Genomic DNA, 22,977 nt, shown 5'->3' on the forward strand with positions numbered 1-22,977 from the left:
GTAAAGGAAAGGAAGCAGAGTAACCAAAAGAATTTCAAAAAAGAATAAAGTTGGAAGAACTGCACCTCTCATTTTTAGACTTACTATGTAGCTACAGTGATCAAGACAGTGGAGTATTGACAGAGGGTAGATAGGTTGATCAATATAAGATAATTTAAAAATCCAGAAATAGACCCACACAAATAGGGCCAATTGACAAAGATGCTAAACCAATTTTAGGGAGAAAGAATATTTTCAACAAATGGCATTAGAACAAGTGAATATTTACGGGCAAAAAATAAGCTTAAACCTAAATCTCATACTTTATACAGAAATTAACGCAAAATGGGCCATAGATCTAAATGTAAGATGTAAGACTAAGAAAATTTCCAAAAGAAAACATATGAAAAAGTCTTGGTAACTTCAGATTCAGCCAAGAGTTCTTATTGATGGTATCAAAAACACAATTCAAAAAATGGAAGAAAGATAAATTGAACTTAAGCAAAATTTAAAACTTTCGCCTTGCAAAAAAACAATATTAAGAAAATTAAAAGACAAGCTCGACTGGGAGAAAATATTTGCAAGTCACATATCTAACAAAAGACTTGTTTCCAGAATACATAAAGAACAGTCAAAACTGAATAATACATACACACACACACATACACACAAACTCCCTGTTGAAAATTGGCCAGACGTGGTGGCTTATGCCTGTAATCCCAGCACTTTGGGAGTTGGAGATAGAAGGATGGCTTGAACCCAGGGGTTTGAGACCAGTTTCAGCGACATGGCAAAACCTTGTCTCAACTAAAAATACAAAAAAAAAAAAAAAAAAAAAAAATAGCCAGGTGTAGTGGCATGTACCTGCAGGCCCAGCTAAGGTGGGAGGATCACCTGAGCCTGGGAAGTTGAAGCCACAGTGAAACTTCATCTGGGCAATGGGAGTGAGATCCTGTCTCAAAAACAAAAAGGAGCTGTGTGGAGGCAAAGACTTGGATACTGCATCAAAAAGAATATATAGAAGGTGAATAAAGATATGAAAGCCTGGTTAACATCATTAGCCATTAGGGGAATGCAGAAACCACCATGAGATACCCTTACATAGCTACTAAAATTGCTAAAATAAAAATTATTAATACACTCTGCTAGTGAGGATGTGGAGTAACTAGAATTCTTATACAATGATATTGAAAAGGTATAGCCACTCTGGAAAAAAGCTTGGCAGTTTCTTTTAAAGTTAGGCATATGTTATTCGTTCCAGCAATCCCACTCCTACATATTGACCCTAGAGAAGTGAAACCATGTGCACCCAAAGACCTGTACATGAAAGTTTATAGCAACTTTAGTCATAACTGCAAAAGACAGGAAACCACCTAAATGTCCTTCTACAAGTGAATGGATTAAAAAATTGTACTACATCCATACAGTGCAATACCACTCAGCAAGAAGAAGGAACCAACTGTATCAATAATGCAAAAACTTGGATGAATCTCAGAAGCATTATGCTGAGTGAAAGAAGCCCGTCTCACAAAATCATATATACTGTATAATTTCATTTTTATGACATTCTTGAAAAAATGAAGCTATAACGACAAGGATCAGATCAGTGACTCTTTGACAATTCAGGTCAGTAGAGAGAGGGTGTGGTTACAAAATGATTACATATGGGGGCTTTTGTTCTGTACTAAAAAAGATAAACCTCTCTCCTGAAAATGAATTGTGAGTACAGGAATGCATCCAGACAGAAAGTACAGAAACATTTACTTTTTATGTTAAAATAATTATAGACCCAAAATTAGTTGCAAAAATAGTACAGACTAGTCGCATGTGTTCATCACTCAGCTTTACCCCGGTAACAGCTGACATAACTACAGTAGATTATTAAAACCAGGAAATTGACATTGGCACAGCAGGTTAGCCTACAGAAAGAAAGCAAAAGACACACACTTGAAGATTGGTGGACTGGATTCATATAAAGAATTAATGGAAACTTTTAAGGAATTAAAGGGGAACTTTGGTGTCTTGTATCCTGATTTTACTGGTGATTACACAAATCCGTGTATGTGTTAAAATTCATGGAACTGTACCAAAAAAGGGTCATTTCTACTGTATGTTAATACATTTAAAAATAAAAAGTAAAAAAACCATAGCACAGAAATTTCACGCTAAAAGGAATATGTGCATATTTGATATTTAATGTATTTTTATGAGAAAATCTCTTTTAATGGAAGGATAGCCTTCTAACTCCTATTGAAAATGTGAAATTGAGCAATTGCTTTAGACTTGTGAATATAAGGTGATTGCTTACTACATGTATGTATTTTTTTGGAACATCTAAGAATATTTTGTGTTTGCCATATATACATGCATATGTTTAATCTCTTAGATGTATAGAAGTTATTTATTCCTTGGGAATGTTTGTTTGTTAATTCAGATAAAAATAAGCGAATTATTTAAAAATAAATCTAGAATATATAAAATTCTAAATCTGTTCAAATGCTTAAAGCTATTCAATAAGTCTGTAAAAGGGAATAAACATTTTTGAAATGCTCCTTTGAAGTTATTGATCAAATCTGCAGATTTAAAAATAACATAATATGTATAGCCGATCTTAAGAGGCCACGAAAAAACTGACATTTGGCCGAGTGTGGTGACTCACGTCTGTAGTCCCTGCACTTTGGGATGTCGAGGCGGGCGGATCCCTTGAGGCCAGGAGTTTGAGACCAGCCTGGCCAACATTGTGAAACCCCAACTCTACTAAAAATACAAAAATTAGCCAGGCATGGTGATGCATGCTTGCAATCTCAGCTACTTGGGAGGCTGAGGCAGGAGAATTGCTTGAACTCGGGAGACGGAGGTTGCAGTGAACCGAGATCATACCACTGAACTCCAGCCTGGGCGACAGAGTGAGACTCCATCTCAAAACAAAACAAAACAAAAAAACAGAAAACCCTGACATTTTGTATTTGTAATTTTAATATATTGAATGTCACTTTTAATGCTCAAAATGAACTTTCTGGTGAAAAACAGGCTTGATTGATTAGGGAAGGTCAATGGCAGTAGAATCTAGGACCAAAAGCAAACACACATATAAGACTAAAAGGGGCCACTTAGGAAAAATCAATAATCTAGTTTTAAAAATGAGAAACTGAAAAATATTCTTCAGATTCTCTCTTTAAATTTAGAAGCTTGACTACAAAATTCTATTACATAAGTAAGATAAAATATAAAAAGAATCTTGGTTTCTAAATTAAAGCAAGGTAAAAGAATATCCAAGGTGGAAGGGAAGAGGGTCAAAGCATTACCAGAAAAACAGAGAGCTGAGAGACATGAGGGGAAAGCCCCAGAGAGATTCTCATAGGAAACACAGTCACCGAGTGATATATGGAGGAAAAAAGTTCATTAAGTATTTCACAGCCTGTGATTTCTTAGGATATTACTACTATTTAAAGTAATTCTCTCCCCATCTCCCACCAGCAAAGATAAAGCAAAGTAAACGATTTTTGTGGTTTTTGATCCTTAAGTCAGATAAAAACAAATTCCAAACTTGGATATTTTAATAATATATGGTACATTAAGAAGAACATCTGACTAGGAATTAGAAAATACAGGTTCAAGTCTTAGCTTCTCCTGAGAAAGTACACTCATCTTCTCTGATCCACAATTTTCTCATATTTAAATGGGAATAATAATCGCTGCTTTGCTTGTGTAACAGAATTTTTATGAAGATCAAAGAGATAATACATGTGAATTTTGAAAATTGTAAATTACTATATACATAAGGTATTATTATCATATTTAACAGATGCAAATGAAGAGCTCCAAAGAAGTATTAATTCTATTTGAATACATTTCATCGTGAGAAAGACAACTTTATGCGAACATGCAAAATATTTGTGCTTTTGATTACCTCCTTCTTAGACATCAAAAAGCAATCTGTTTCTTATGCTTGTGCTTAAATGTGTTTCTCCTCCTGTCCCCTCATACTCTACCATCCAGCTCCCAAAAGCCCCTCTCCAAAAGCAGTTAAAACTTCAAAATAGAAGATAACTCCTGTAATAAAGAAAACGATCTCCTCTCCCCAATACCTCACCCCAACAGTAATTCTGAGTTACATGATTATTTTGAGAGTGCAGCAACATTTTTACTCATATGTAATTATGAGCTGTAGGTAAAATTAGCTTTTAGCATGAATAGGTCTGATTTTTAATTTTTTTATTTAGAAATAATTACAGACAAAAGAAATTGCAAAACAATGCAGAGAGAGCCCATGTATCCATCACCCAGCTTCCCCTCAATGGTAACATCTTACAGAACTATGGTAGCTTATCAAAACCAAGAAACTGACATTGGCGCAATTAATCATATTACAGAAGGAAAGCTGAAGACATCAGTTTGAAGAGTGACGAGGAATCAAAGGAAACCTTTAGAAAAAGAAAGATATAAAACCCAGGGAGGTGGTTTCCAGGGTGCCCTGATCAAGTTGAAGGCATGGGGAATATGGTTTATTATAAGAAAGAAGACAGAGTTCACAGGCCACATATGTAAAGAAGGTGGCCAAGGTGGGGTCCGGAGAAGTGTTTCATTCAGTTTCGCAGTGACTAAGGATGATATGACGACCATCCTTAGGTCTACACTAGAAGTTTTAATGATGAGGAAAGAGGGAAGAAGAATGGTCAAAATGTTTGCAGTATTTGGGAGTTTGTCTACTGGAAATGAATCATACTAAGATTTTTCTACCCGTAATTTGTCTTACTTTCATACAGTTTGTACTTTCACCCTGTCTAGCCAGCTAGCTGAAATATCTCTGGAATGCTGAGCAACTTGCACCAGGAGTAGAGACACCATGTGTGGGGAGGGTGCCATTGCAAAGAAAGAAGGTATATCAGGAAGGGGAAGGGAAAAATTCTAATTCTTCCAAGAGCCCAGCCTTTGAAGGAGAAAACCCTAACTTTTTTGGCAGGTGGTGAAGTAAAATCCACTTTCCCAAACAGAACATTTTCTGTTTGCCAACCACCAGAAGACTTATTTTTCTATAACCTCAATGAAGATTCTAAAAGCAGCCCAAATCAAATTCTATTTAGCAAATTAGTCACAACCAAAATGTATTAAAAGTAAACCACTCAGTATTCCAGTAGGATAAAATAATTTGAATTTAATCTTTATTTATGTTATTCTCTTTAGTCTAGACCAAATCATTTATTTAATTAACAAATAATTTCAAAATTCTCCTGCTCTCCTACAAGTCATACAGAGAGAGTTGGAAAAGAGGCTAATTTATGTCTTTGATGCACTCTCTGTGATCTTTACATTTTGACCTTGTTTATATTTTCAGAAGCCATGTGTGGGATTGTGGAGTTAGTCAATATTATAATCCAGTCATCAATAAAATACAAACTTCTTGTTTATTAATACATGATTAAAAAATGTATATGATAAAAAGATATCGACTGTAGCCAAGTGTGCAGATGACAAGAACAATTATGGTGCAGATTCCTAATCACTATGTGAGCTGTACACTCCAGTGAAAGTCAATAGTCTGTTTAAAAGTCACGATGCATCCTTTTCTTTTCATCCTCTTTTTTTTTTTTTTAATTTAAAGTCCAGCAATGGGACTTGTTAGCTTTTATTTTATAGCTGGATTTACTTTTGTAACTTTAACTCTCTGAAGAAACATTTACTGCACAAACAGCCTGACTCTGGTTCCACACCAGGCTCTGGTGATACAGAAAAAAATTGTGCCCACCAAGAGGCCATGCTGACTGAATGCTACCTGAATCTGCAAATGAAAACAAGTGTTTGAGACCAGGGGTATCAATGTTTTACTCTCCTCATTTGAAGATGCATCACCAGTAAGCATGAGCTCTGAGTTGTTTTAGTAAGAGTGGCGATAACTTGTGATCTGCCTGCCTTCTTCCCCAGTAAATACATTTTTAAGAGACTGTGGAGACTGGGGGTTCACTCTGTGACCAGGGAACCCAGTGAGAAGGACTGACTGTACAAGAGCTGCAACTTCACCTTTCGCCCCATTAACCAACTGAGTTGCCCAGACAATTACATTTTTGTAGGAAACATGGTTATTCTTTTCAAATATAGATAGCTATATGCATGCATGTATGATTTACATTCCAGTGAGTTGGAAATGGCTAACCAGAGAGCTTCCAAGTGGCTATAGGCAGAGGGGATGGTTGCTGTTTATGTTCAATATAAGGAGGAATCTGTGTTTCCACAGGACAGAAGGAGAGAGGGGAAATTTTTTTTGTTTTGTTTTGTTTTGTTTTGTGTTTGTTTCAGTCTCAATATGGTAAGCATTCTTTCCAGCAGATTATAAACTGTGCCTTCCCAATGCCCAATCTCTGCCCCCACAAAACATAGAACACAGGTAGGAGAGACAGAGACGGAGAGACAGAAATGCTATACTACACACACCAAAACCATTTCCGAGTAATAAATAGCTGGTAGCAGTCACTTCCCAGAGCCCATTGAAGGAAAGCAATCCTCTTAAATGCTAGCTTTGAACAGATCTGGAGAATAGCTACAGCTTAGCAACATGGTTAGCAATATGATAAAGACCAGAGGTGGAGTGCAAACTTTGGAGAACTAACACTAAGATTTGAGAGCCTAGGTATTCTTTGCAATTATTTTTGAAAGCTGTTAGACAAGGAAATGATTTCAATCCATCCTGACAAGGATGCACAAGGAAAAAAAAGATGAAGGATGATAAAAAATACTAAAGCCATCCATGCGTGAGAGTTTCAAATTTCTTTAATACATTTGTAAATAAAAACTATAGAAGTTAATATCCCTCCTGTATGCCATTTGTAATTGCTTTTATTATCTTTTTGCTAATACTCTATCATCCTCATCTGTGGTACAGATTCAGACATTCTCAAATAATTCTTTTGTAGCCATTATGAAGTGGCTACTTCACTTTCAATAAAAGCACACAGAAAGATAGAGGCAACAGGAAAAAGGTCAGTTTGCTGCCTGCCACAAGACTTTCCATGGTAGTATTTCACAGTCCTGGAGAATTTACCAGGTCCAGAATATGGTCCTTCAGAAATTTGATTTTGATGCTATGTCAAGACTGTCCACTTCCAAAGACTAGACTCATGTTACCACAGCTCATGAAGCACTGATGTATGAAACTAGGAGAGTGCTTCACACTGTGGGTGAGGGTAAAACAAACTGATGTTTAAATCCCGGCTCTGCCATATACTTGGTTCTATTACCTACCCAAGTTATTTTTCTTCCTCATCTGCAAAATGGGCATTAAAACTTGCTGTAAAGCATTTTTAAAAGAATTATTTGGACAATGTAATGTTATATAATGTAAATTATGCTTCCCAGTTGTATTGTATTGTATTGTATTGTTGTTCCACTTAATATAATACTAAAAATCCTCCAAAACCTGCTTGTTTTCTTTCTTGGAACTATTTCTTGGAATTGATTTTGTTGCACTAATTCATGCTATTTACAAGGATATTTTCACATTCAGTATTGTATTCATACTCCTTCATTGTTAATGAATAGAAATAAAAATATTTATGGAAAGATTTTACAAAGCAGCAGGACCTAGTACCTAGGAGCTGAAATATGCTAATAACGATTTATTAATATCATGACAAATCACTGGCTTTTAAAAATAACTAATTAATACATTTTATTTTATACAGTAGTCTTAGGTTCCCAGCAAAAGACGTGCAGAAAGTTTCCATATGTTCCCTGTTCCCACACACCCATAATCCTTCCCACTGTCAACAGTGGTATGTTTGTTATAACGGATGAACCCAAATTGACACATCATTACCAATGTCCATAGTTTACATTAGGGTAAACTTGTGTTGTACACTCTATGCATTATGACAAATTTATAATGACATATATCCACCATTGGAGCATCACACAGAAAAATTTCACTTCCCTGAAAATCCTCCATGCTTTGCCTATTCATTCCCCCCTCTCCCTTAACCCTTGGCAACCATTTATCTTTTCAATGTTTCCATAGTTTTGTCTTTTTCAGAATGTCATGTACTTACAATCAGAGAATGGAGCCTTTCAAATTGGCTTCTTTTACTTAGTAATAAGTATTTAAATTTCCTCTCTATGTATTTTTATAATTTAATAACTCATTTGTTTTAACACTGAATAATATGGATGTATTACAATTTATCCATTCACCTATTGAAAGATTTTTTTTTCAATTTTTGACAATTATTAATAAAGCTCCTATAAATATCTATGTGTAGGTTTTCATGTGGACATAAATTTTCAATTCATTTGGGTAATAACAAGGAGTGAGACAGCTGGATCATATGGTAAGAGAGAGCATATTTACTTTTGTAAGAAACTGCTAGATTGTTTTCAAAAGTGGTTGTAGATTGTTTTCAAAAGTGGTTGTACCGCTTCTCATTCCCATGAGCAATGAATGATAGTGCTTGTTCCTCGACATCCTTGACAGCATTCGGTGTCATCAGTGTTTTGGATTTTGTCCATTCTAATAAGGATGCAGTGGTATCTCAATTTGTTTTAACGTTCAGTCCCCTAATGACATACGATGTGGACCATTTTTTTCATATGCTTACATATCACCTGTACATCTTCTTTGATGCAGTATCTCTTCTGGTCTTTTGCTCATTTTTGAATTAGGTTGCTCATTTTCTTACTCTTGAGTTTTAAGAATTCTTTGTATATTTTGGATAACAGTCTTTCACCATATGTGTCTTTTGAAAATATTTTCTCCCATTCTGTGGCTTTTTTTCTCCTTCACTTTATATTGCTTTCACAGAGCAGAAGTTTTTCATTTCAATGAGGTCCAGCTTATTAATTGTTTCTTTCATGGATTCTGCCTTTGGGGCTGTATCTGAAAAGTCATCACTATATGAAATATCATCTAGGTTTTCTTCTGTGTTATCTTTTAGGAGTTTCACAGTTTTGTGATTTTCATTTAGGTCTATAATCTATTTTGTGCTAATTTTTGTGAAGGGTGTGAAATCTGTGTCTGGATTGTTCTTTTTTTGCATGTGAATATCTAGTTGTTCTAGCATTATTTGTTGAAAAGACTATCTTTGCTTTGTTCTACTGCCTTGCTCCTTTGTCAAAGATCGCTTGACCATTTGTGTAAGCCTATTTCTGGGCTCTCCATTCTGTTCCATTGATTTATTTGTCTGTTCTTTCACTAATGCCACATTGTCTTGTTTACTGTAGCTTTCTAGTAAGTCTTGAATATGAGTAATGTCAGCCCTCTGACTTCGTTCTTCTTCTTCAATATTGAATTGGCTATTCTGGGTCTTTTGCCTTTCCATATAAACTTCAGAATCAGTTTGTCAATATTCACAGAATAACTTCCTGGGATTTTATTGAGAAAACTTACTGGGATTGCATTAAATCTATAGATCAAGTTGGGAAAAACTTGCATACTGACAATATTGTGTCTTTGTATCCATGTCTCTTCATTTATATAGTTATTTGATATCTTTCTTTAGTCTTGTAGTTTCCTCATTTGGATCTTGTGTATGTTTTGTTAGATTTATATGTAAACATTTCAGTTTTTCTATCTAATATAAATGGTAATATGTTTTTAATTTCAAATTCCATTTGCTCATTGCTACTATATAGGAGTGTGCTTGGCTTTTGTATATTAACCTTGGATCTAGCAACCTTTTTATAATTGCTTATTAGATCCAGGAGGTTTTAGTTGTTGTTGTTGACTCTTTCAGATTTTCTACATAGGCTTTCTGAGAACAAAGACAGTTTTACCTTTTCCTCCCCAATCAGTTTATCTCTTATTTCCTTCTCTTGTCTTATTGCATTAGCTAGGACTTCTAGGATAATGTTGAAAGACAGTGGTGAGAGGGAACATCCTCCCCTTGTTCTTAAACTTAATGGGAAAACTTCAAGTTTTTCATCATTAATTATAATTTTAGCGTGTAGGTTTTTTGTAAATGTTCTTTATCAAGTGAAGAAATTTCCCCTCTAGTCCCAGTTTGCTGACAATTTTAGCATACATGAATGTTGGATTTGTCAAATGCATCTATTTATATGATGATGTGATTTTTCTTTTTTAGTCTGTTGATATAATAAGTTACATTAATTGTTTTTCTTTCTTGAATATTGAACCAGCCTTGTATACCTGGGATAAATCCCCCTCGGTTGTGGTGTATAATTATTTTTATATATTTTTGAATCATATTTGCTAATATTTTGTTCAGGATTTTTGCATATATGTTCATGAGAGATATGCGGTCTGCAGTTGTCATTTCTTGTTATGTCTTTATCCACTTTTGATATTAGAGTAATGCTGGCCTAATAAAATGAATTAGAAAATAATCTCATTGTTACTATTTTTTGGAAGAAATTATAGAAAATTGGTATAATTTATTTCTTAAATGTTTGGTAGAATCCACCAAATACATTTCTTTCTGTTGAGAAGAGTAATTGTTGATTAAATTTCTTAAATGTCTTTAATAGATATAGACCTATTCAAGTTGTCTATTTCTTCTCAAGTGAGTTTTGGCAGCTTGTGTCCTTCAAGGAATTGGTCCATTTCACCCAAGTTATCAAATTTACAGAAATATAATTGTTCATAATATTTCACTATTATCCTTTTAATGTTCATAAGATACATAGTGATGTTCCCTCTTTCATTATTGATATTAGTAACTTGTGTCTCCTATATTTTTTCATAGATAGCTTGACTAAAGTCTTATCAATTGTATTGATCTTTTAAAAAATAGCTAATAGTTTTGTTGATTTCCTCTATGATTTCCTGTTTTTAATTTCATTGGTTTATGCTCTAATTTCAATTATTTCTTTTTTTCTCTTTATGCTGGATTTAATTTACTCTTGTTTCTGAAGAAAATTTAATTTACTCTACTTTCCAAAGTTAGAAGCTTAGATTGTTTGTTTAGAGCTTTCTTTTTTTTCTAGTATATGCATTCAATGCTATAAATTTTTCTCTAAGCATGCTATAAATTTCCCTTTAAGCACTGTTTTCCCTGCATCTCACAAACATTAATATCTCAATGTTTTCATTTTAATATTTCGTATTTTCATTTTCATTTAATTCAGAATACTTTTTAAGTTCTTTTGAGACTTCTCTTTTTTTCAAGTGTGCTTTTAATCTCTGAGTATTTTGGGACTTTCCAGCTGTTATTGATTGGTAGTTTAATTCCACTGTGATCTGAGAGCAGACATTGCATGATTTCTCTTCTTTTACATTTATTATGGTGTGTTTTATTGCTTAGAATGTGTTCTATCTTGGTGAATGTTCCATGAGAGCTTGAGAAGAATGTGTAAACTGCTGTTCTTGGACAATGTCATGTATAGATGTCAATTATGTTCAGTTGATTGGTGATGCTGTTGAGTTCAACTATGTCCTTAACTGATTTTCTGCCTGCTAGATCTGTCCATTTCTGCTAGGGAGGTTTTAAGTCTCCAACTCAATCTAATAATAGATTGATATATTTATCCTTGGAGTTCTATCAGTTTGTGCTTTACATATTTGATGATCTGTTGCTAGGTGCATGCACATTAAATATTGCTATGTCTTCTTGGAGTATTATATCATTATGTAATGCCCCTCTATCTGTGATAAATGTCCTTACTCTGTCAGGAAATTAATATAGCTACTGTCTGAAATTAATATAGCTACTTTCAACTTCTTTTGATTAGTGTTAACAGGATATATCTTTCTCAATCTCTTTACTTTTGACCTATATGTGTCTTTATATTTAAAGTAAGTTTCTTAGTTTTGATTAATTCTGACGTCTGTCATTAAATTGGTGTGTTTAAACTATGGATGTTCAAAGTGATTATTGATATACTTGGACTAAAATGTCTACTATATTTGTTACTGTTCTCTATTTGTTACACTTGTTCTCTGATCCAATGTTGCCTTCCACTCTATTTCGCCTTTTCAGATTTTTAAATGAGCATTTTATATTATTATAATTTCTCTCATCTCTTAGCATATCAGCTAAATTACTTTTTTTAACCCTTTTTTTAGTGGTTGACCTAGAATTTGCAATACACATTTATAAGTAATCCAAGCCCACTTCTAAATAATGTTTTACTACTTCACAGATAATATCAGTATTTTATAACAAAATATTTCAAATTCCTCTTTCTCATCTCTAGTATTACCGCTGTCATTTATTTCCCAAATACATACACATACATAAGCCTATATATATGCATAAATGATAAAATACATTGTTATTATTATTTTGCACAAACTGTTATTTCTTTAATTAATTAAAAAGTAAGAAAATAAAAGCTTTTGTTTTACTTTATTTTTTCTCTGATGGTCTGCCTTTCTTTATGTAGATCCAAAATTTTTACTTATATTTTTTTCTGATAAACTTTTAAAAAGATTTCTTGCAAGGCACATCTACTGGTAACAAAGTCCCCCAATTTTTTTTTTCTTCGAGAAAGTATCTATTTATCCTTCACTTTTGAAGAATAATTTCACACGGTATAGAATTACATGTCTTAGAGTTTTTTCTCTCAATACTTAAAATTTTTACTCCATTCTTTTCTTGATTACATGATTTCTGAGGAGAAATTGGATGCAATTCAGATCTTTGCTCCTCTATAGGTAACATCTTTTTCTTCTCTGCCATCTTTAAAGATTTCTTCTTTATTTTGATTTTCTGAAGTTTTAATATGATATGCCTATACATAGTTTGGGGGATTTTTGGCATTTATAAGTTTGGAGTTCTCCAAGCTTCCTGTATCTGTGATTTGGTGTCTCATATTAACTAGTAAAAATTCTGTCATTATTGCTTCAAATGTTGCTTCTGGTACTTTCTTGTCCTTCAGGTATTCCCACTGTGTGTATGTTACACCTTCTGTAGTTTTCCCACATTTCTTAGAAATGCTGTTTTTTATTTCAGACTTTTTGCTTTTCAGTTTTGGAAGTTCCTACTGACATAGCCTCAGGCTCACAGATTTTTTTCTCAGCTGTGTCCAGTTTACTAATGAGCCCATCAAAGGTAGTCTTCATTTCTTTTACAGTGTTTCTGATCTCTAGCATTTTTTTTGTTTCTTTCTTAAAATTTCCATACTTCTGCTTGCTTGTCCATCTGTTCTTGCATATTTTCTACTTTTTCCATTAAAGCCTTTAGCGTATTCATCTTATTTAAAAAAAAAAAAAATCTTGTTCTGAAAATCCCAACATTCTTGCCATATCTGACTCCTTCTCATGCCTGTTCGGTCTCTTCAAACTTTTTTCCTCTTAGTATGCCTTGTAATTTTTTTGTTAAAAGGTGAACATGATGTACTGGGTAAAAGCAACTAAAATAAATAGGGCTTTAGTAATGTGGTGACAAGGTGTAGGGGAAAGGAAGTGTTCTGTAGTCCTAGATTAGGCCCCAGTCTTTTGGTGAACCTGTGTCTCTGGGCTATAAGATTCACCAGTGCTTCTCAGTCACCCCTCCCTATGTTGGACACAATGGCTAGAGATCACTGAGTTGAGTGTTGCCCTTCTTCCAAGTAGACTAGGCTCTGATAAAACTCTAATAAGGCTCTGGAAAAATAGCTTCTCCTGAGGTTAGGCCTTGTTCAGAAAAACAGAATGCTCTGAAGTATTTCAAAACGGTTCTTTTTCCTTTCTCCCTGCTGAACATACAAGGGAATTTTTCTCAGATATTCACTGTGAGAACCGGGTAGAGTTCCAGGAGGAAGAACAGACAAAAGTCTAGGGGCCAATCTATGACTGAGGTTTTTGGAGTCTTTAACTCTCAGATTTGTCCACATTGAGCCTCCAGCAATTTGTCAATTACAGTTTAGGTTTTTCTACCCTGATACTGGTTCCTACAGAGGTTTCTACTCCTAAGCACCTGCTCCTGTAAGTTATGATTCTCTTAACTGCCTGTATGTCTTTCCAATTTTGGGGACAGTGGTTTGCCCTATGACTTCATTTCTCTGGCAGAACTAAGAAGAATTGTAGATTTTTCAGCCGATCAGTTTTTTTTTTGTTGTTTTTTTTAACTTGTTAGGATAGAGTGGTGACTTCTAAGCTCCTTACATTCCAGACTGCAATCATTGGCATTTGCACAGACATTACCTAGCTCATAGTTCTTGGAAATGAATATGAATAAATGGCCATAGAATTAAGTACTGACTTAACAAAGCTTCTGTCTGCTTTTTGATTTGTATCTGCTGAATCAAGGATGATCAGTTGTAATGGTCTATGTTTTATCTTTGTTAGCCATCATATTTCAAAGAGGCTATGATATTATGACCCATAACAAAGAAAGTCTTTGAGGGAGAAATAGAATTATTCTGCAAGCATAACCAAGAGATGAATGAATAAGCGAATATGTAACTCCTTCAGATCTCCCATATCCTAAGTTTACTGGTAGCGCTAGTACTTCCAGAAATGTTTAATATCAGTATCCAGGCTCAAAGCATGCAAACAAACAAATCTTCTCTTTACCATAAAAAGATAAAATGGATATACTTTGAAGTAGTAGCATCCTATCTATAAAAGTTTTAAATTATATACCAATATCAAAATAGGTATAGTAGTTTTCTTCATCATGCCTAAGCTCTCCTTGTAGCCTCAATTAGGTATTCTTTGCTCCCTTTTCCTGCTTTCTGATAAATTTTGCCCAAAAGATTTCATCTGAATTGCAAACATATACTCCCACTCTTGTATTTAATGCTGCAAGTAACATATGTTCTTTTTAAAATAAGGTTTTTCTTTGATATGTGCAGATTCATCTACATTCTTGGTTGGCCCTCCAATCACCTCTGGCACACAATTGTCCAGGGTTGATTGGATTAAGGGATGCAGTATGTGACTCTCAAGTACAGACACAATTAACCACAGAATCAATTCTGGACCATGTTCTAATCTGAACAGGTAAGCTAGCTAGCCCCAACAATTGGATGTTCTAATTATCAGTGAAATATTGATACTAAATATCAGTAAAATACTGAAGTTGGTAATAGTTTCCATTATATAATATCAAATAACAGTTTTTACTTTCACCCGTATTATACTGAATTACTGTTCTAAAGTTAAAGAGGTTTTTTTGTTTGTTTGTTTTTTGCCAAAAACCTTTTTTGTAATGGAGGGCAAGAGAAAGTTGTTCCATGTGACACACAAAACATCTAGGATTTAATTGAATAGCAGAGATCTTAGCTACTTTTTGGTTAGGTCAAATCAATGTACTGGTAGTATTTGCAAACATCTGGAAACAAGACATTAAAATAGATTATTATTTAGACTCATGCATATTTATGTGTCATTGCACATGCACATTTGTACAATAGTGCCTATTAGTTCCAAGTATGTTTAAAAAAAAAGGATGGCACTATTTTACTAATTATTGTCATTTCATTTTTTTCTAAATACCTTTTCTTGTGCCCCAAACACTATAAAATGGATGAAAAACCGTATCTTTACTAGCATATCTTGTTAGTCATCATAATTCTGGTACGGGTTATCTTTTTGTTTGCTTGCGTGTCTGTGTGTGTGTAAGGTTTTTGTTTCACTTTGCAATATACCCACACTTTGAATTTGACTTGATAGAAGCATCTGAGAAGGATTCAGATTATTTGCAAATAATTCCATGAAACATTGACTTTGACCACAAACAAGAAGTGATTTCAAAAAAATGTACTTATTTCATATCTCTTGGTTTTGAGTCCAAATACTTTCTAGTTACCCCAATGTTAAAATGTACAGTTGTTTTTTTTTTTTTTTTAATGCCCCGAGTGACTGAACTGAGTCAGACAAAATAAGAACTCAATTTGTTTTCTGATTCCAATTTGACATTATAGTTTCTATGGCTTACAGACCACCGGAATTCTCAGATAATCAGACACATGAAATACAGGATTGGTAGGATTCGATGCAGACAATTGCTGTGGATGTTAGGCAATGGCCCCTGTACCATCACACAATGTCTGGAAAAGCAAACATCTTCCAGAACTGCTGTTTTGCTCTCTGACATCATCACTACATGCCAAAATGCCAAGGTCTTAGCTATCTTCCCTCAAAGGTATTACCTCCATCAAGTATCAAAAAGTGAAGACTGATGACATAAAGAATTATCTAATGAAAAGTTCCTCTGGAATGTCTCTAAGCAAATCAGAAGGACACTGATGACAGCGCCTTTTTTTGACTACAGAGTTGAATCATCAAGGCCCCTTTCTCTAGATAATTATTTTATTGTATTTTATATACTGTTAATTCATTATTTTAATTTTAAAAAGTAACCAGGGAGGCTAGTTACTTCAAATATTCCAAAATCTTCCAAAGAAATAGGTTGTTACAGGCCACTTAGGTGCTGAGGGCCTGAAGGAAACAGGAAGATTTATACATCTTTAAAGTCTATATGGTTTTCCTATAAGCCACTTACCTACTTCCTTTGAGAAAGACAGAAGGGAGAAAAAAAAGATAAATGCTCACAGGAACTGATGATATAACACCGTGCAGCTGCTAATGCATATGGATGTGTCATGCAAATGTCCCTAGCAGAAACACATTCTTTAGTTTAAACCTGCAACCATATTCAGCAATAAAAGAGTTTACAAATCAAACTGCTGACTCTTTTTTTTTTTCTTTTTTCTTATCAGAACACTGCAGCATACATCTTACCAGGCAGAGTAAATCAAAAGAAGAATCAGCTGGAGTTACCAACGCTTGTTTTCCCCTGGATATCAGGTGTGGGCTGCAATTTTGCAGATCAATTTGTGAGCTGAAATAAGTAGCTGTGGTCCACTAAAACTCGAAATAAAGCTGGGTTTGGGTGATACTTGTGCTAACTTTGCAAAGGCCTTATCTTTGCAAAGGGACATTGTAATTTACCAGCTGATTGGTTTTTCCCTGTCTAAAGATGTACGTTGATTACACCTTTATCTGAATATAAAAAGATGTGGAGGAGCTGAGAGGAATACTGAGTAATAGAACTTTGTTTTCTTGTCTTTATCTTTTCTATTCTTTTAGTCTCAAATTTTGCAGATTCTCTGATAAGTGGATAGGAAAAGTAGACTCAAGAGAAGGACAAAAAAAGGAGAATAAGAATAAGAAAAAAAAAAAGAGGTGGAAGGAATTTGGGGAGCAATCTTGTCACATTAAATTTTCCAAAGCATCGACATAGTTAGAGCATATAGCTGTGAATTTATTGTGACATAGGCTTCTCCTCACGCTAGTACTGCGCATTTATTGAAAAGTTCTGTATTGGGGAATGAAAAATGTCAAACAGGAAACTTCAACTGTTACCTGGAGGGGACGTTAAATGGTGACTTGGGAGTGATTCGCTCCAACTTCTTTATGGCTGGGAGAAGGAATACCACTCTGACATTTTTTTATAGGCTTGTATGCAGAAGCTAAGCACTTAGAAGCACGAGGCAGTTGAGATTAGATGCGAAAAGAGAAAATGAGTACGTATTTGGGGATTAACCCGTATTTGCGCTCTACAGGGAAGCAAGCTAGGCACTCACTTTGAAGGCACCACTGCAGTGAAACGCCATCAATTCTGAATGAAATTACTTAGGGTGAAATTGCATATCTGCAGGTGGCATCATCTTTGCTGTGCTCCAGGTTTATTTCTCCCTCTAACCTGGGTTTGACTGGCCTTTGCTAAAGATCACCCCTGAGTAGCCTAGACCTCTGGGAAAGGGCCTGGCGTTCTAAAAATAGCCACTCATTTCCTTTACCCTATGTTGACCACAGCGTGCGCCAACCAGGGATCGGGCGAAGGGGTGGGGGAGGGGGGAACACCCGTATTCCTTTCTGTGGGACCCGGAGCCAAGAGTTTGTGGCTTAGCCTGAGAGAACCTCGGGCAAAGGCGGGGAGGTTGGAAGGAGGAAGAGGCGAACCTCAAAAGGCAATCAGTGGCTCGTTCTCTCCTTCCACCAGGATCCTAGGACATTCCCATATTCACTAGCAGAACTCGGTCCACTCCAAGAGCCCAGGCTGGAGTCTTCACTCAGGCCCAAGGCAGGCTGGTTAGAAAATAGCTCTGGCAGGCCTTCCCTCCCATTCCTCCAAGCCCCCTGCCCGGGGTCAAGTCACGCCTAAAGGATGTAAGAAGCTTGCTCCAGGAGCCATTTACTCTTTTTCTTTGTTGTTTTCCTAGAGGTGAGGCGAGAAAAAACGCTCACAGAAAGAGAGAGAACGGTTGCAATTTGCACCCCCTCCCGCCCCTCGACGCAGGCAATTCCTCGCTTGCATCTGGCGGCGCGGGCCGAGCCGCCTCCGCGCGACTAATATACATATTTAGAGGGGGAGGTTGGGCGGCTGCTTCTTCTCTGGGTCAATGTGTTAATTAAAAGTTGGTCTGAGTTGGTCAGCACGCAGTCCCAGATGTGCTTAACAGCATGCAATTAACACATAAGGCAAATCTTTTTGAAGATACCAGAATTGAAAACCCCCCAAAGAAACTCCACCCCGCCCCCGCCCTTAACGTGAAATAGCGATGGCAAATAAGGAAAAAGTCATTAAAAGACGTAATTAAATGTGAGTCGCCATTCTTGAAGGGGGTTGAGCTGGAAAAAAAAAATTCCCTAAATCTATATATTTCAAAAATAAATAGCAAATTGATTTTTTTTTTTTTTTTTTCTGCGAGACAGGCAGGCTCGGAGATCCGCTTCGCCCGGTTCCCACCCCATGTATATTAAATAGCTGGCGAGCGGCGGCCGCGCGGCGCGGGTGACCTAGCAAGCGCCCGAAGTCCCCGGCCTCTGCGCGGGCCCGCGCGCCGCCGCCGCCGCCGGCGATTGCAGAGGGGCCTCTCCCAGCCAGATTGGTTTCTCTATCCAGGGATAATTACCGCAAGCTCGCTTGCCTAGCGTCCTTTGTATTTTCAAAAAGTGAAGGGGAAGGGTACGTATGTATTGGAGGGGGAGTGATAGTCATTCTAGATTTAAAAAATATTTATATGAAAAGTAACAGTATTCACGGAGACACCTAATATCATCATCGACCTCATCGGAGGAGCAGGTCCGGGTTCCACTGGCCCAAGGCTGCATCTGCCAGCTCCCGCCTGCCCGCAGTTTTCTACCTTATTTAGCCCTTTGCCCTCGGTTCTCAGGCCTCCACGTGTCACTTTGCTTCTATTTGTGTTTTCATTTGGGTTGACTGTGTGTGTGTGTGTGTGTGTGTGTGTGTGTGTGTGTGTGTGTGTGTGACACTTCTCAGAATCCACCAAAGACCTTGAGTAAGAGCTGTTGGCTGCATCTTCCCTCTTTCTGAAATCTGTTAGCACCCCTCCCCCCCGCCCACATCCCTCCTCATTCTCCTGCCCATACACATTCACAGGGGCAGGCGCTCCTATGCACGCCCACATTCACCCACACTCCCACACAGCATTCATTGCAACTTCCGTACTTGCAGAAGCCATAGAAGGATTTGGTGCTGCTCAGTTGGGCACCTTAAGGCCACACCGACCTCTGAGTCAACTTACTGGTTATCATCCTAGACTTTTGTCTTAACATGTTTTGGTTTCAGGGATGCCACATGATCCCATCACCAACACCACCCAAAAGGGGGCCGGGGATAGCAAATCTAACCAATTAATTATGTGTGTCGTATCTAAAGGGCGTGCCTTATTGATGACACCTAATGAAGCAAATAATGGATTTGCAGTATCTCGGCTATTCATCTGGTCCTTCCAGAATACCAAGTATTAAGGAGAGATGGATAGTGATGGATGGAGAGAGAGACAGAGAGGAGAGGGGGAGGGGGAGAAGGGGTCGGCTACAGATCCTTGGAAACAGACCAGATTTGTTGAGTGTCGGCTTGAAGAAGGCAGTCTGAGCCATGATTTAAACACCGGAGGCATCATTGTTAACTAGTGTCCGACGACTGTCCCCCGCCCCCACTGTGCCTTCCTCCCGCTCCTTTCTTTTCTCCCTTTTGTAGGATACAGAAGGTGAATAATGAAACCATTTTGCTAATAGTTTATGAGCCATGAGATTGGAAATGTATATGGATAGACCGGAGCACCAGACTAAAATCATTTGAAAGAAGCATGAGGCTTGGCAGAGAGAGAAAGAAACCCTCCGTGTCCTGTTTTCCCAGCCCGAAGCGGAATGGGACGAATGAGGTGGCCTCCTGCCTCTCCCTCTCCCCTCCGTCCGAGGACAGCGGCTTGGCCGGTCCTCCTGCCAGCGCCTAGCCCTCCTAGTCTCCCCAAGGGGCTGGAGCGAGAGGGAGATGAATTAGGGCGATGGAGAGATAGCGCGAGCGGGAGATAATCGTTATCACCAGGGTTTTTCTTCCAGTGATGAATCTGAAAAGATCTATCACGCAGGGTAGCTCTCCCGGAGGCATGAAACAATAGACGTGAACCTCGTGCTGCAGACTGCCACAGGGACGCTGTCCGTGCGTCTGTCATTTCTGTCCCCATAGGGCCTGTTCCCCTAGTTACGAACACCCAGAACCTTGAGAAATGCCACGAGCACCCACCCACCCACCCACCCACCCGACCTCCACATTCGGCCCGCTAGGAGGTTTGCCCAACGGCTTTCTTTGCGGAGTTGCTGCAGTTTCAAAGCCTGGACTCTGGAGGAGGCACGCGGGGGCACCTAAGGGGATTGGAGTGGAATAGGGTGGAAGGTGAGGCGCTGGCCTAGACCCACAAAGGGGCTGCAAAGCCTGGGGAAATCCTAGGAGCTGACTCGGAACGGTGGCCCAAGCCAATGGCCCGCGAGAGACCGCCCCGCATTTGGCCAGGCGTCCCAGAAGAGAGCGGAGGCGCGCGGGGGAGGGCGAGGGCGGGCTCCTCTGGAGGCAGCGGGCTCCAGGCAGGGCTCCAGGCCGGGCTCCCTAATCGGGTCAGCAATTGGAGCCGGAAGGCCGGACAGGTAGGTGGCGTGGGGCGCACAAGCCCGGCAGCGGTAACCCGGGACGCCTGTACTCCTTCCAACCCGGTCTTTGAGAACCCTTAAGCGCGCTCGGGACCGGGACCCGAGGGCGGCACCGGAGCCTCCCAGGTCCTTGGGGCAGCCTGGGAAGAGCGGTCCATCAGCTCTCGCGCCCCGGACGCGGTCTTCGCGGGGTCTGGAAAGGGAGACGCGCGCAAACGCCTGCGTGGAGCCATGGGCGGTGGGCACACCCCTCAGGGGGAGCTACTGTTGTAGCCCCCCCTAGAATTTCTGCATTTTTTCACTCTTTCCAAACTGGATTCTGGGGAAAACAGAGTAACCTTTGCGTTTAAGAGGAGGTAACTAGCGGGAAGCGGTCTTAGGAGGAGGTAACTGGTGGGCAGCGGTGTAAGGAAAGGCGCGATTGGGTCAGCAGCACCACCGCATAAACTGCATGGGGGACCCTCTTTGGTTTTCGCCCTTTGGGGTACGAGTAGAGGTTGGGTGTTTCACCTCTTGTGTAGGGTAAGCGCTGCTGGCATTGGGCAGAGGTGGGGCACTGGAAAGAAAAAGCACCACCGTCCCCCGGCTCCCTCCCCTCTCCCTCCAGCTACTGCTACTGGCCGCCTTTAGGCCCACGGGACTGGCTTGGCCCCCACTTCGCAGGCCTGACGCTGAGGCATAAAGCGTCCAAAGAAGAGCAGAGCAACCTCCCTGCACTTGCGGACTCTCCTCTCCCGGTACCTGGCGTCAGCTGCAAAATCTTCAATTTCCTCAATCCCCACACCCAGCCGTATTGATCGTCCTATTGACCCTGGTTTCTGTGCACCATTCAGGATAGATTTAGCGTAGCAACCTCATGAACTGGGGGAGTCAGGTGTATGGAGCGAGTGTCTGTTATCTTCGGGGGGGCTTTATTTTTAAGGAAGCACCTAGAATCAAAATGAAAATCTTACTGAGCCACTCACCACCCACAATCTGGCCTGGCCAAAAGGAAAGGGGAAGGGCGGGCAGTAAGTTGTGTTCAGGAATCTCAGTCAAGTAGATCCCATCCGTTGGGTCTGCAGGTGTGAGCGGGTGCAGCAAAAGGGCGTCCAGGGACAGGGTTGAGGGCGTGCGGGATGATTAGTAAGGAAGACCCCATGGCAAAACCCCACGGCGCTAGCCCGCAGCTCGCGCTTACCCTGGAGCTGGCGCCCCCAAGCAAGCGATGACGTGACCCGGGTGCCCGCGTTTGCCCTCCCGGTAGGCCAGAGCCTAGGGTTGAAGTAAAGTTGCTGAGTGGGTTATTGTCGCTTCTGGGGAAGGAAATCTGCACTGCAGGAACTCCTTTGTGCCTTCTGCACTCACCTTTCGCACTTCCATACAAAATTCTGGGTTACCTAAATTCCTGTCCCAGTACCTCAGGAAAACGCCAACTCCTGGCATTGCTTCCCGGTTTCCCTCCCAGTCACTCCGGTACTCCCAGAGGGAAACCCGGCTCCGGATCCCCCTCCGCCCCCTGGCTTCAACAGCCAGCCGCCCTGAGAGCTCTTTGCCCTTCCCAGCCAGTACCAGTTGCTGGGTGGGGGAGAAGGGTAGCAAAGGTAGGTGGGTAGGGAGGGTCAGGTAAATGGCGCGATTCTTTCCCCCTTCCGCAAAAGTAACAATACTACTGTAAATTCTATTAAAATTGAATTTCATCTCTCTCTCCCAATCTGTCCCCTCACAACTACTGCAAGGGAGGCGGGGGTGGGATTAAGGTTGTCCCCGGAAAAGGGGGGCAAAATGCACGACTGCTCCTCTCATTTGTTAGTTGCTTCGGTCAAAAAGTTTGCTATTTATAGGCTACACGCGGCAGCCCGAATCTCCGCGCCCGCTTCCGAGTGCAAAGTGAGAGCGATCCCGGAGACGCCCAGCGGCCCGACTCCGTCTTGTCCCGTGATTTGTTTTGTTTTAGTTCTGCTCTCACGCGGCAAGCAGCCAGGGAGAAGACCGTGGGGAACCCCGAAACACCCTCTGGTAGTAGCAAGGAAAACAGTTCTGCAGTCGGTGAATGTGAGTCCGCGCTTGACCCCGCTCCGCGCGCGCGAGCGAAAAGGCTGGGAGGAGACGCAGCTGCCCCGCGGCCGCCACCGCCGCCGCCGCCGCTGCGCGCGCCCCTTGCTCAGTCCTTGGCCTCCGCCTCTGCCCCT

The 22,977-nt window shown here is 39.4% G+C and overlaps 1 protein-coding gene across 2 annotated transcripts in view; it reads left to right on the top strand.

The window, feature by feature from the left end:
* Positions 1–20,702: 20,702 nt before the first annotated feature.
* ESRRG (estrogen related receptor gamma) overlaps positions 20,703–22,977 on the top strand; it is a 641,686-nt gene continuing 639,411 nt past the window's right edge. For both annotated transcript variants that reach the window (XM_025358687.1, XM_025358775.1), the window contains exon 1: positions 20,703–20,803. The gene's annotated coding sequence lies outside the window, so the exon portion shown is untranslated. The remainder of the gene's footprint in view (positions 20,804–22,977) is intronic.

The sequence above is a fragment of the Theropithecus gelada genome, chromosome 1, assembly GCF_003255815.1.
Source record: "Theropithecus gelada isolate Dixy chromosome 1, Tgel_1.0, whole genome shotgun sequence".
Lineage (NCBI taxonomy): Eukaryota > Metazoa > Chordata > Mammalia > Primates > Cercopithecidae > Theropithecus > Theropithecus gelada.